The sequence below is a fragment of the Phascolarctos cinereus genome, unplaced genomic scaffold (genome assembly GCF_003287225.1).
Source record: "Phascolarctos cinereus isolate Bilbo 61053 unplaced genomic scaffold, phaCin_HiC Scaffold_9;HRSCAF=440, whole genome shotgun sequence".
Lineage (NCBI taxonomy): Eukaryota > Metazoa > Chordata > Mammalia > Diprotodontia > Phascolarctidae > Phascolarctos > Phascolarctos cinereus.
In genome coordinates this window covers 248,636,752-248,652,297 of record NW_027556402.1, presented here as the reverse complement: position 1 = coordinate 248,652,297, position 15,546 = coordinate 248,636,752, and the positions used below count along the sequence as shown (strand labels likewise).

General features: G+C 40.6%; 1 long non-coding RNA gene across 1 annotated transcript; it reads left to right on the top strand.

Moving 5' to 3' along the window:
• The first annotated feature begins 6,191 nt into the window (after nucleotides 1-6,191).
• On the top strand, nucleotides 6,192-13,790 carry LOC110199469 (uncharacterized). Its single transcript, XR_002321993.2, has 2 exons — nucleotides 6,192-8,305; nucleotides 10,613-13,790. It is a non-coding gene; the product is annotated as an uncharacterized LOC110199469 (long non-coding RNA).
• Nucleotides 13,791-15,546: the final 1,756 nt, after the last annotated feature.

Below are 15,546 nucleotides of genomic sequence, written 5' to 3'. Positions count from 1 at the left end.
CAGGGAGACCCGAGTTCAAATCCAGCCTCAGACACTTACTATGAGATTTTTGGCAAGTCACTTAAACTTTGCCTCCATTTCCTCAATTGTAAACGCAGACCACAATAGCACTTATCTTCCAGGCTTGTCGTGAAGATCGGATGAGGTCATATTTGTAAACTGCTTACACAGTCTCTGGTACATAGTAGGTGCTTAATAAGTGCTTATTCCATTCCCTTCCCCTGATACTAGCTAGCATTCATATAGTGCTTACTATGTGCCAGGGACTGATTATGTGGCACCTCTGTGATCTTGGGTAAGTCACTGCCATCCCCTCCAAGGCTTCTCATCTTCAGAATGAGGGACTTAGGCTACATGGCCCCTCAGCATCCCTCTGGCTCTATGTCTAAGACTCTGTAGGTGCTACAGACAAGAAAGTACTAGGAATATTGAGAGGGAGAAAAAACAGTGAAAGCTGGGGGAGGCAGGGAGGGCTTCCAGGAGGAGGCAGGGCTTGTAGTGAGAAGCAGAAGATGGTTCTAATTGACATAGACAGAAGGGAGGAAGAAGGAAATTCCTAACAGGAGGGATGAATGATAGAATTACTATTCACACTTTCCCAAAAATATTTGGAAAACTCTGGCCCTAATGTCGCTTGCAAATTGGCTGAATCCATTCTTCTGTCTCCCAGCCAAGGTAGGAATGGATGTGGCATGTTGAAGAGATAATGAGGGGCTATCTGACTGAAGAAAAGGTTTCATGAAGGCTCGTAGTGGGAGATAAAGTGGAAAGGCAGGTTGGGTCCAGTGGTAGAGGCTTTGAATGCCAGTCTGAGAAATTAAAGGAAAAAATGAATGAATATGGTCTACTCCTGTTTCCTCCTTCTCTTCCCTGTATTCTCTGTCCATATTAGTATTAGGAGAGGATTGCAGACTCATTATTGAAAAAGTAAGTGGGTAGCTGATTGGGCCTTGCCTAAAGAAAGCTGACTACTTTTTTAAAACCAATGGTGGGCAACAGGTCCCAGAGAATTCTTTGGTATCCTTTATGTGGCAGCCTTACCCCAGGTCACACGGATATTACATAACCAGGACCTGACATGGCATCCATGCCATTGTCAGTGGAAAGCAATGATAACCCTATGTATACTGTCCAGCAGAAGTCAGTGACCACTTTGAATAATTACTGTGGGGGTGAGTGGGCCATGGTTTCTCCCTAGCAGGTCCACCGACTCCTTAGGATAGCTGGTTCCCAGGTATACCTCTCCTTCACTCCGGTGTCCATCTGCCCCAACTGTCTTACAACCAGAGAGCTGGAAGACACCTCAGAGGTCACTGCATTCAGCTCAGTTCTTTGAGCAGTACTCTAGCATATCTCCTCAATTTCCAATTCTTATTTTGTATACATAGGCTTTTTTTCCTCTGCTGTCTTTGGGATATAGATCTCGTAGTAGTATTGCTGTGCCAGTTTTATAGCCTGTTAGGCATAGTTCCAGATTGTTCTCTGGAATGGTTGGAGTAGTTCACAAGTCCACCAACCGTACATTTGTGTACCTATTTTTCACATCTCCTCCAGCATTTATCATTTTCCTTTTCTGTTATGTTAAGTCAATTTGTTTGGTGTGAAATTTCTACCATGTCTAATTAGAGGCAGGTATGTGTAGTGGAAGGAGTTGTGGACTTGGGGGCAAGAGTCCTGAAGTGTGAGTCCCTCCTCTGATATATACTCTGACCTTGGGCAAGTCATTGCCTTTATCTGACCTCAGTTTCTTAATTTGTAAAATGGATAGGTTAGGCTGGATGGTTCCTAAGATCTCTTCTAGTTCTAAATCTTAGGAAATTACGCTATCCAGCTTTTGCTTGAACATCTTTAAGGAAGGGTGGTTCCCTACTCCAAAGAGCAGCTCATTCCATTCTTATTCATCATCTCCATGCTTAGTCGGGACAGAGCCATTACAAAGGTGATGGGTAAGTCACTTAAAAGTCTGCATGCTATTGTACTACTCAGTCTGATAGCACCATCAGTGTTCATTACTTGGACTTTCTCAGACATTTAAATGCTTGGCATGTTTATAGTGGAAATTGCTCTAGATTTAGAATTAGAGAAACTCAGCTTGAATCTGAGCTCTGGGAATTATGGAAACCTTGGGTAAATCACTTAATTTCTGTGGTCCTTATTCTCTTCCTCTGTAAAATGAATGAGTTGGACTAGACTGTATTTTTCCAGCTTTAAATTCTATGATCTGTGAACCCTTAGGGATTATACAGTTCATCTAGGACCAGGCAAAGGATTAAAACTGAGGCCAAGTCTAAATTATGGGTGAAAGTGCTAATTAGCTCCAGTCAGATGTCCAGGAAAATGATGACCACATGCTTCCTTCCTCCTGCTTCAGATAATATACCATTATCAAGTCCATATTTCTGCTTTAAGGAAACGCCTTTTGTTGGTCTCCATTTCCAGAAGTTTCAGGAGCTGCACCATGTCTCCTTCAATTTTGCCTTCATCAGTTTCTGAAGGAGAAATAAATCCTCTTGAGGCTTTCTCTAGCTCTCTTCACTTTGCTTTGCGAGAAATATAAGGCAGATGAGAAAACATGGCAAAACCAATGTTGAAATGTTTTAGTTGAAGGATTGCAAGAGTGGAAAAGATTTCCAAAGTTTATTTGGTTCTTCACCCTTTTCCAGCTTAGTTGTACTGAAATTGTTCAGATTGCTGTTTATTCTTTTTTTTATCCTTCACTTTTTGTAAATAGTAGTTTTTTTCCAATTACATGTAAAGATAATTTTCAACATTCATTTTAATAAGATTTTGAGTTCCAAATTTTTTCTCCCTCTCTCCCATTCCCCCTCCCCAAAGACGGCAGGCAATCTGATATAGATTATACATGTGCAATCATGTAAACGTATTTCCACATTAGTCGTGTAGAAGAAATAGACCAAAAGGGAAAATCCGCAAAAGACAAAAAAAAAAAAGTGAAAACAGTATGCTTTGATCTGCATTCAGATTCCATGGTTCTTTCTCTGGGCCTGGATAGCATTGTCCATCATGAGTTTTGGAATTTTTTTTGATCACTGAGAAGAGCTAAGTCAATCATAGTAGATCATCACATGATGTTGTTGTTCCTGCATACAATGTTCTCCTGGTTCTGCTCATTTCACTCACCATCAGTTCACGTAAGCCTTTCCAGGTTTTTCTGAAATGTGCCTATTCATCATATAATACAATACAACAGTATTCTGTTACGCTCATATACCACAGCTTGTTTGGGTATTCCCCAGTTGATGGGCATACCCTCAATTTCTAATCCTTTGCCACCACAAAAAGAGTTTTTGCTGTGCTGTTTATTCTAACCTTGAAATTTTCCAAAGGAAAAAGACCATAATTGCCTTTGTTGGTAATGCATTTGAAAGCATCACAACCTTTTTATTAGACTCCTCCCAGCCCCGTCATGTCTGGGAAAGAGGCCATGTCTATCCCAAGTCCCACCTGTTTCACTTTGTGTCCCCCCACTAGAACAGGAGATGATAAGCAAAAATGGAATGAGCTTGTATTTTGCTGCAAAAAATGATGAAATGGACAGTTTTAGGAAAAAAAAACTGAGAAGACTTAAGTGAATTGATGGAGCCTGAAGTGAGCAGAACCAGGAAAACAAATTATATAATAACAACCATGAAGGCAAACAGCTTTGAAAGACGGACTCTGACCAATGCAATAACTAAGCGCAATTGTGAATCAAATATACTACCTACCTCCTAATAGAGTGATGATGGACTCAACATGGAGAAGGAGACATATATTTGTGGAGGTGGCCAATTTGTTTCGCTTTTCTTTTTTTTTATGAGGGAGGTGGGAGGGAGAAAAATAGATTCTTGTTAATTAAAAAGAATTAAATGAATAAGTGGAATGGCTTTTCTTTGAAGTAGGAAACTTATCTTTAAAGTGTTCAATTTGCAGATAGATGATCATATTACCTCGGTATTGTAGTGTGACATCTTTCCTGCCCTCAGTGGAAACTGAGATATGCTATGCTATTACAGAAACCTTAGTCAACATTAAAAAACCATGTCAACTGAGGGCAGGCCGAAAGAGCTGGATGTGTTTAGCTTGGAGAAAAGAAGACATGGTTATGGGGGTGGGGATGATGGCAGTTTTCAGATGTTTGAAGGGATTTTGCATGGAAAAGAGATTAATTTTTTTTTCATTTGGTTTAGAGAATAGGACTGGGAGGGTGGGTGGAAGTTCTGGAGAGACAGACTTTAGCTTGGAAACTTCCAAAGGAAAAACTTCCCAAGAATTGGAGCTGCCCCTGATGGAATGGGATCCACTCCTAAGTTCTGAGCTTCCCATCACTTCAACTGTTGAGGAGGAAATCAGGTGGTCTTTTGTTAGGGATGCCATCCAGGTGATTCTAGCACCTATGGTGATCAACCAGATGATTTCCAGTGTGCCTGTCAGTTCTGACGTTTGATGATGCTGAGTTTCATTAAAAAGGAAAATGGTAACAACCTCCTACATTTCCCTGGTGCTTTAAGGTTTGCAAATTATGCCATCCTTTCTATGGTAACCTTCATTTTCTTCACATTTGTCTTGCAAGTTCTGATTTTTATATGCTGTCTCCTTGAGAGTACAGACTGTTTTTGTCTTTCTTTGTATCTCCAGTGCTTAGCACTGGGGATGGCTCATAGCAATTACTAAATGCTTATTCCATGATTGATTGATTTCATTTGTTATCATTATTATCCCCATTCTACTGATGAGGAAACTGAGACTGAAAGAGGTTAAATGACTTGTCCAAGGTCATAGAACTAAAAAGTGTCTGAGAGAAGGGTTTGAGTAGGAAGGTTATTCCTATTGTATATCTTGAGGATCTAGTTTACAAAGTGGGCAAGGCAGATCACAAGATGCCAGATTAATATTTGTCAACAAGTGAAATTTAGCACTGTATTGTTACCACAAGGCCAAGTTGTTTTCCTACTCCCATAGAATATGGGAATTGATTATCTATGTGTAATTCATACTCCTCATTGTTCAGTTGGTGAAACTGAGGCCAGAAAAGAGGGTGCCTTACCCAAGGTCACAGAGATAGTAAGCAGCAGAGCCTGATTTCTTAAATCTAAATCCAGCACTCTTGCCACTATGCCACAGCTGCTATTTCATTGGGTATTCTTCAACTAAACCATTCATCTGATACTTAAAGGTTAATACTTCATTTGGCTGAACTTGAAAACAAAAGTTGAATGAAGCCTGCTTTTTAACTTATAAGCTCCTGGGTGTGGATTTGGGGAGGTTTGAACTGGATGGCTAGGCAGGGAAGAAGGAGAGGAACCAGGAGTTGGTGGAGTTATTTTTGACCTATTGTTTGATGCTGGATGACGGCCACCCAGCGCTGATGCTTGTATCATCCCCAGCCAAGGACACCTGGCAGGGAAATTAACACTTTCCCAAGAGGCAGAGCTCACACCTGGGTTCCCAGTGATACTGAAAAGAGAATGGCTTTATTTACCAGTCTGTAAAATCAATCAGCTGTCTCAAGGAGCCCCCAGTGACTTCCTCCTCCTTGGTTCTCTTCCTCTTTCTCCTCCTCTTCCTCCTCCGATGCTTCTTCAGGGTGTGGAGGCGACCCTGTATTCTTGAAGGCTATTTCAGGGGAGTTCAAGCTGTGTCAATCTACCAAAGTGAAAAGACTCCAAGAACAGCCCTGGTCATGGAGGCTGAAGTATCGTGCATGATGTTATTTGGAGTCAGAGGAATTGGGTTCAAACCGCAGCTCTGCTCCAAATACCTGGGTAATGTTGGGAAAGTTACTTAATCTCACTAGGCCTCAGTTTCCTCTTTTGCAAAGAGAAGGGTTGGGACTAGATGGCCTCGTAGGACCCTTCCAGATCCAAATCCATGACCACCCTAGTTGTATTCAGAGAGTCTCATGGACAAAGGCTTGAACACTAGGCAATGATTTTTTTGGTTGTCTCAGCAGCTTATTAAAGCATCTGTAGCCAAAGGATGAAGGAGATATGATCTGGCTTGATGGAAGAAGCCCTCAACTGATGGATCCTTTGTCAGCAGCATGCTGTTGTGGAAAGATTGCAGCCTGTGGGAGCAGACCTGAGTTCAGATCCTTCCTGTGATAAAAATCTTCAGATTCTCTCAAGACACACAGTCAGATGTTATCTCCTACACAACCTTTCCAGATCCTCTTAGTCCTTAGTGTTTTCTCTTGTCTATCTTATATTTACTTATTTGTTGACATGTATTATTTGCCCTGCTAATTGGCACTCACTTTGTGTACAAAGGGTCACAGCTCAGGAGCTGGAATGGGCTTAGAAGTTGTCTAATCTAGCTCCCTTATTTTACAGATGAGAAAGCTGGGATCCATTGAAGTTAAATGACTTGCCCAGGGTCACATAGCTAGTAAGAATTTGAGATAGGATTTGAACACAGGCTTTTCTGAATCCAGATCCAGTGCTCTATCCTCTATGAACATGTCCCAAAGTGACACTATCGGTAAAGGGCAAGTCTAGGATTTGAACTCAGGTCCCTAGTGACTCCTTGAAGAGAGAGACTGCCTGATGTTTTAATCTTTGTATTCCCAGCTCCTACCAAAAGTCTTTAGACATAGTGGGCCCTTAATGAATGTTGTTGAATTACATTTGGTCGTAGAATATCAGAGCTGGAACAGGCCTTAGAGAACACCTAGTCTGAGCTCCACCTGAGCAGGAATGCCTTTTACAAGAGGCCCTGCTTGGCAACCTCCAGCGACGGGAGGGCTCACTACTGCCATATAGACAGTGACGTTTCACAATAGAGAATACTGGGGACATTGGACTTCCCAGTCACCGTCTCCAAACCATATCCTCTTCCCTTTCTCCCTGTCCCTTTCCAAGTCAGCTTTTCTCATTATGCTCCCTGCTTAGAACCTAAGCCCTCCGAAATTAGGGACTGGTCTGCCTTTGTCTTTTTATTTCCAATGCTGAGCACAGCACCTGACGCGTAGTAGTCATTTAATAAATGCCTTATTAGTCATTCATTCATCATTAAATAGAAGCGAGTATTTCAAGGACAACTAAAGAGGCTACTTTGGTTGCTCAGGTGCAAATGCTTTTTTCTTCTTCACATAAGGTGCTTCCTTTTCCTTTTACCTTTCTTTGTAGCCCTAAAACTTAGCACAGTGCCCAGACACGTAGTAAACCTTTAGCAAATGGTGCTGATTGATGGATTAATTGATTGAGGAAGCTTCTTTTGTCTCATACTTAACATGGACACATGTCATATATAAGGGGTACTTTGGTATAGTAGTTAGAACAATGCGCTTGGAGTCAGGGAGACTTGGATTCAACCCCCACCTTGGACTCAGTGACCCTGAGCAAGTCACTTAAGCTCAAATGCCCTAGGGGACTGTGTAAGACAATTCTGTTGCACAGAAGTTGTGGACCTGTGTTGGTAAGAGGAGGTTTCCTCTTTGGCACTTCACTACATGAACGTGCTCACAGGTCTGTGCCAAAGAAAAGCCACTTTAACTATAGAACATAGGCACTGTTAGTCATTTTATCCTTGTCTCCTTAACTCCTTGCCATGGAAATATATTATGAGTGGCCCAGGTACGATGGCACATTCTGGTGAACATTCATATTGTCTCTTGTCTTTATTCCCCAAATAAAGCCAGGGATAAGACTTCCCCAGCGTAGCTCAGCACATCAGGGTTAGAGTTAGCCCACCTAAGCGTGCCAGGGTCAAGGTTAGTCTACTCAAGTATGCCAGGGCTAGGGTTAGCTTGCCCAAGATGCCAGGGTCATGGTTAGCATGTGTGAGAGTTGACACACCTAAGCACACCAGGGTTGGAGATACACACTTAAGCCTGCCAGGGTTAGGGTTAGCGCCCCCTCAGCACACAGGCATGGCACGAGTACAGTTAAGCACATCTCATCATTCACAGCGCAGGAATTCACACATAGAAAGTACTTAGTGAATATTTGGTCAAATGTTCTGGATTTGTAGTCAGAGGTCTTAGGTCTAAGTTCCAGCTCCGCTGTTCACCACCAATATGCCCTAGGAAAGGTCACAACCATTCTGGTTAAGTGTCCCTTCCAGCTCTATACCTATGATGCTATGTCTTGATGAAATAAAAGTGTCAGGAACAGCCAAAATAGAGTCCATGATGAAAACCCAAGTACTCTACTCATAGGTCATTAACTGGGACTCACTTTACTCTTGTTTTATTCACAGTTCTTTTTTCCCCACACTCAAGCTTGGATATTCGCCTTCCCATCCCACAGCAGATAAAAGAAGCAGATCAGAAGTGGGAAGAGGGATCTCTTCATTGGAGATGGAGGTATGGGAAATACATTTCAGAAAAAAAATACATCTAAATCTTTTGGTTCTTTTCAATGAATTTAGGGTTGGAAGGAACCATAGGGACTTCTTAGTTTAACCCCTTTATTTTACAGATGAGGAAACCAGTGAACTCAGACCAGTGAAATGACTTACTTAAAGTCACATAACTAATAAGTAGCACAGCTGGGATTTAGGATTAGGTCTAGTAACTTTAAGTTACTAAGATTATGTCCATAAAATTGACCCTTGGTTCTCTATCTTTAAGGCAGCTAGATGATACAGTGGATAGAATGCCAGGCCCAGAGTCAGGAAAACTCATCTTCATTAGTTCAAATTTGGTCTTAGACACTAACTAGCAGTGTGATCTTGAACAAGTCATTTAACCCTGTTTACCTCGGTTTCCTTATCTATAAAATGAGTTGGAGAAGGAAATGGCAAACTCCTTCAGTATCCGTGCCAAGAAAATCCCAAATAGGGTCATGAAGAGTCAGACATGACTGAAAAAATGACTGAATGCACACACACTCTCTCCCTGTGTCCTTAATACCATCATATTATTGGCATAGTTTCCAAGGACAGGTTTAAGGCTACAAGGCCTCTGAGGTCGCTTCCAACTCCGAGATTCTGGGTTTCTGTGACTTTCCCAAGGAGTGCATAATGATTATGTGTTGGAACCCAGGTCTTCTGACTTCAAGAGCAAGGTTTTCCCTTATACCGGAAATGATCAATTAGCCCAAGAAATTGACAGTCTAAGATAGAAGCAAAGACGTGGACGTATAAACATAATACAAAGCAGAGTTGGAAGGTGATGACATTAACATTTACAAAGTATCTTAAAATTTAATCGCTTGAATACTCCTACCAGGGAACTCATATATATCAAATACTTAGCAAATACTAACCAATATTTGGCAAAGTGCCAAACATGATAGACGAGGCACAAAGGGCTATGGTATTTTAGGAGGCAAAGACTATTTCTGTGAGTTGCTGTTCAGTCATTTTTCAGTTGTGTCTGACTCTCTGTGACCCCATTTGGGGTTTTCTTGGCAAAGATACTGGAGTGGCTTGCTCATTTTACAGATGAGGAGGTTGAGGCAAACAGTTAAGTGACTTGCCCAGGGTCACCCAGCTAGCAAATGTCTGAGGCCAGATTTGAACTCAGGAAGATGACTCTTCCTCCTTCAAGCCTGGAACACCATTCCCCATGCCACTTACCTGCCCATTTCTGGGAGAGGTAGTAGCCAAAATAGAGAAAGCTCAGTGGTGTATACCATTTAAGTTGGACCTTGATGAATGGGTAAAAATTAGAAGGGCAGAGAGAAATAGCTTTAGTAAAGGAGAAAGAAGTGAGAAGCCTGTTAAGGGAGACCAAGGGCCACTTAAAATTCTGATTAGAAGCTAAATAAAAATGATTATAATGCTAACTAGTCACATTTCCATATACCTCTAAGATTTACTAGGCCTTATAGCAACTCTGTGAAGCTAATAGTGTAAAAATTATCTCCATCATTTTACATACAAGGCCACTAAGACTCAGAAGGGCTAATTGGTCCAAGATTACAGTTAGAAAATGTCAAAACCAAGATTCTGAAACCAGTGCTGCTGCTTCTGTGCCAAGAATGCATCGATGGGCCATTGGAGGAAAACACCTCTCTGGTTTCTGTATCTTTGCAATGGCTGTCTTACATCCTTGAATGCACTCCTTCTTTACCTCTACCTCCTAGGGTCCCTCTCTTCTTTGAGATACAACTTCAAACACCCCCTCCTACATGAAGCCTTTCCTGAGACTCCTACTGCTGCTATCCTCCCTTTCAAACCCCCTTATATTTAACTACTTTGCATATCATTGCATTTATTCACTTTCTATTTATGCTATGTAATTTATCATTTTATTTTTTAACATTCATTCTAAAATTTTGAGTTCTAAACTGTCTCCCTTCTTCCAATTCCTCCTGTGACCACTGAGAAGGCAAGCAATATGATACCCATTATACATTGAAGCCATTATGCTGTATGTTTTAAATGTGTTTATTGTTGCCCTCATTGGAATGCAAGGCTCTTCACGAACAGGGATTTTAAAAACGCTTTGTGCTTGTATCCTCAGTGTACAGCACCTGGCATGTAGTAAGTGCTTTTACACATAGTGATTGATTACTTTTGAACAAAACTTGATTGATTATGGACAAAACTTGGTGGTGGTGGGGAACCTTTGTAAACTCTAGTATTTCAAGGATTAACTTGCAGGAGCACTAAAATATTATTTCATAAGAATGTCTTGTCACTGAAAATTGTAACTCTTTTATAGGTCCACGCGGATACATTTGTATGCAACCTTGAAGAGTTGGGGTAGTTATTGGCTCTGGAACTGTCCACAGTGCTGAATAGTATTAAAGTGGTCTTTCTAACTATGTATACCAGAGAGAGAAGAAAACAGGTGAAGGAAGGGCACACTAGGGAGAGTAATATTCATATGAGTCCAATGTTTATCCATTTCACAAACATGCACAAATACCCCCCATCAAGTAAAGCTGAGGTAGCGCTGAATAGTGATGGTGTGGTGAAAAGAATACTTATTTGATGTGGTCAGAAGACTTGGGGTTTCAGCTTCAACACTTATTAGCTATGTGACCATAGGAAAATTGTTTCACCCCTCTAAGTCCAAGTGTCTCCATCAATAAAATGGGAGGAGGGGCAATAATACTAACACCACCTATGTCACAGAGCTTTTGTGGGGAAAACACTTTCTAATTCAAGGCTCAGCTCATGTGCCACATTCCACACAATGCCCTCAAATGCTGGTACTTTCCCAATAAGAAATTTCTTTATGGTTTCTCTTTCTCTCTGTTATATTACATATTTAAATATGTACATGGTGTCTCCCCTGATAGAATGTAGGCTCCTTGAGGGAAGAGACTGTTTCATTTCTTTTTGTCCCTTGTGTTCAGAACACTGGCACACAGTAGTGCTTAATAAATGCATGTTGATTTAATACATAATGTAAACTAGAAATGTGAAGTACTATCATTACCATGCTTATATCTGGAGAAACTATCCATACTGAGAATACTGCACATTTCTTTTGGACTGGACCTCTGATTTTCATCAGTGTAGAGAATTCTTAATGGGGAAATCTTATCAATGCAGATTAGAACCTGCTCTACAACTTAAAATTTTATAGTTGCCTCATATGCTGAGAGATTAATTGACTTGTCCAGAGTCATGCAGCCAGTTTTAATCACAGACAAGCCTTGAACCTTAGTGTTTCTAATTCTCAGGCCACCTCTCTATCTACTACTTCCTGTTTCCTCTCCCTGAATCCTTATAGAAATATCAGAAAAGAAATTCCAAATTATCTTATCTCAATTAAAATATAATTAAGCTATTTAATACAAACACCTACTTAAAAAACACATGGAAGCTCAGTTGACTCCTATTTACTCAAATAGGAGGAAGGGAAAGTATGGAGGTTTGTCTGGGAATACAGCAGGGAAGAGAGGGTAATTAATCATTTCCACAGAATTAATTACAAAGTAGGCTTTGTTATTGGTATTAAAAGTGGGAATAAATGATCTGGGGAGAAGCTAAAGATAAGGAAAAGTGAGAAGGAAATTAACTTAAAGAAAATCACCAATCAGCAGATTTACAGAGAGAAGAAAATGAAGTAGTCAAGATTAGTAGAGAAATCAGAGAAGTGAGGTCCAGTAGAAAGCAAGTAGAAAGTAAAATCCTTAAGAGATTTGTATGCAGACTTAATTGGGCTTATGGCAATGTAGATTGCCAACACTAAAAACAAAAGCTTCTCATAAGCAGCTGTGCGGGATTGGATCAAATCACAGACTCATATGATGTTAGGGTTGGGAAAGATCACTAAATATGGGATGCCAGAAATGGAATGAACCTTACAAGTTATCTGCCCCAGCCCTCTCATATCCCACTTCTGATGCCTGACTTGTTGTGTAACCATGGGAAAGACACAACCTTTTTGAGGCTCAGTTTCCTTCTCTGTAAAATGGGAATACACTTCAATTCAAACACATTTATAAAAATCATAATTCAGTAGTCTCCTTTGCTACTATGCTGGACCCTTACCAGCAGTTCCAGTCCCTTAACTTTTCTGGACTATTGTAATGGTCCCCCAATAAATGTCTCTGCCTCCAATCTCTCCTCTAATCCACATTCCATAGGGTTGCTTGAATAATCATATCGACACGCAATCATGTTCACACTGATCAAGTGTCACTGATCACGTCCCTTGCCTTGTGCAAAAGCATGGAGTGGTTCCTGACTGTCCACGGAATGAAACAAAAACTTTTTAGAAAAGGGCATTTAAGGACTTTGAAAATATGCTTACACTCTAACTTTTCCATTTTGTTTCAGAATTAGCCAGGTTAGTGTAATGGACAGAGAACTGGACCTGGAGTCAGGGTTTTTTTTTTTTTAATTTTTTTTTTTACCACCACAAAAAGCTTCTATAATCCTCCCCTTCTAAACCTCTCAACTTCTATTTTAGACACCATCATTTTTCCATTCTCCCAGGTGCATAACTTTGGCATTGTCTTCAATTCCTCAGTCTTCTTCACTTTGAATATCAAATCAGCTGCCAAATTTCCATTTCTACCATCACAATATCTTTTGGATCTGACCCCTTCTCCTTATTCACACAGCTGCCACTTAGTCTAGGCCCTTGTTGCCTCTCCCTTATATTACTAGAATAGCCTTTTGATTGGTTTTTCTTCCTCACTTTTCTCCTCACTTCATTTTCCACATTGCTGCCAAAGTGATTTTTCTTTTCAAGATTTGACCTTGTCATTTGTTTTCTCAATACCAGTTACCTTTTTTCCTTTATTCAATATTTTCTTTACTTAAAAAATTTTTTTTTAAATCTCCCCCTCCAGTCACATTAGAATCAAATATAAATTCCTCTGTTTAAGTGTTAAGGTCCTCAACAGCCCCTATTTTTCTGACCTTACTGTCATTGCAAATTATTCTTCCTCCTAAACTTAGTGACCCAGCAAAATTGTGCTCCTCACAATTGACACTCTCCTGTCTTGGTGCCTTTGCACTGTCTGTCTCACATGCCTAGGACACACTCTTTCTTCTGGAAAGAATCCCCCTCTTCCTTCAAGATTCAGCTCAAGCCTCACCTTCTATATGAAGCCTTTCACCATTCCCCAACGGGTAGTGGCTGGCCTCTTAAAGTACCTTGTATTTAACCACTTTGAATTTATTCTCTGTATATTATATATGTGTGTATGTGTGTGTATACACACAAGCACATGCCATGTCTCAAAAGCTTAGTGTGGTTTTAAGCTTGAATGGCTTAGAGACTTTTGGGATACCTGAAAATATGTCTTCTTGTTGCCTCTACTATTAGAATTTAAGGTCCTTGTGAGTTGGGATTGTTTCGTTCATCATGTTTGCATCCCTAGTGCTAAAAAGTATGTATTAATTAATTTATTGAATAAACCTCGGTTTACATTCCAGTCTTGACATTCACTACCTTTGTAATCTTGGACAAGTCACAACATCTCTTGGCTTCAGTTTCCTCATAAAAAGAAGAGTTTAAAGATTTCTAAAGTCCCATTTCACCTTTGAATCCCATGATCCACTGGGTCTCTTAGGATTGACCGATTTCTTAGACTATACTGGCATCCTACTTCTACCCCCTGATAGTTCCATTTAATAGTTGTTAATGTTAACAATTTCCTGTGCCTCGGGACCCATTTGATGTGCTGGGGGTAGGGGTGGAAGAGGGAGAGCAGTGAGCTGGCTCATCATATTCTGCTACTCCCCCCGGTGTCAAAGTCTCTGGCTCCATGCCAATCACAGTGCTTGTTTTAAAATGGAGCAGAATGCAGGCTTGCTGAGAGACATATCTTCCCACACAGTCTAAAAATTCAAATTTAAAAGGATGATCTCCATTTTGGGATATAAGGTTGATTAAAAGAGCAGCTGTCTGTCTTTTTGGGAGATACTTCTTTTCTTCATTGCTGACTGCTTTAGCTCCTGACAAACTGAGATTAATAATCTTCTACAACCCTTTGCGACTGGTGCGCTCTATCACCTGGATATCCACCATTCATTCTCTTGGATTAAAACATTGGTGACTAAAGATGATTAAAAAAATCCCTTCATTCCATGTTAACACTTATTCAAAGGGATTAGTCAATCAGATGAACCCATGTAATAAAATAATGCTTTTCATACCTTCTCTTTTTAGATCCTCTCCACATTCCAGTAAGATAGGTGATGGAGGAGTAATTGTCACCATTTTAAAGAACCAAGAACAGAAGCTCAGGGAAGAGATGGGACAAATCAGAAAGCTTCTTAGTGGTAGCACGGGAGCCAGAACCCAAGATTATAGATATTCCAAGGTTTCTGAATATAGAGTCATGCAGGGAAGCCCATCCTAGGTGACGCTACAGGAAGAAGGAAGGACTCAGCTTAGGGGATGAGAATAATGAGTTTATACTTCCATTTACAGGTATGTTTCACTTCCAAGTTCAAGGTCTTAGAATTATGATTGCTGATGGAGTCATGGGATCAAAGAACTTGAGAGCTAAAAGGGATTATAACATCCTCTCTATCTCCAATCCTCCCCAGCTTCCATCCTGCATCCTCTGGATCCATGTTTCTCATAACACAGTCTCCATGATTTTTAAAAATTCAATTTATTTTATTTTCAGTTCCTATTTCTCTCTCTCCCCCTCCCTTTCACACTCATTGAAAAGACAAGAAAAACAAAACCCATTACAATATGTATAGTCATGCAAAACAAATTCCCAAATTAGCCATGTGAAAAAAAGAAAAAGAAAGAGAAGAAAATATGGTTCAATCTGTGCTCTAAGTCCATGGAGGTAGATTATATGCTTCATCACGAGTTCTCTGGAATTGTGGTTGGTCATTATATAGTTACCAAGTCTTTCAGCAGGAGGAGGAGAAGGAGGAAGAGGAGAAGGAGAAAGAGGAGAGAAAATACTAGCATTGTTTCTGTTGTGTCCAGAAACTCTGAGGTCCTTCCCCTCCCAGACTGATTTTTTTGTGAAGGCAAATTAGGTCATCTTTGGCCTCCATTCTTACCTAACCTTTAATTACTGAATGAGTGTTGCTTCAGACAGACTGAGACCTGGGAAAGACCTAGCTTAAAAAGGCCCAGGTCTTCCACTGCATCCATGGCCATCGCCGGTTGACCTGACCTGCTACTGGACTCCAATTACTCTGGAGGAGAGAGTGAGGCTG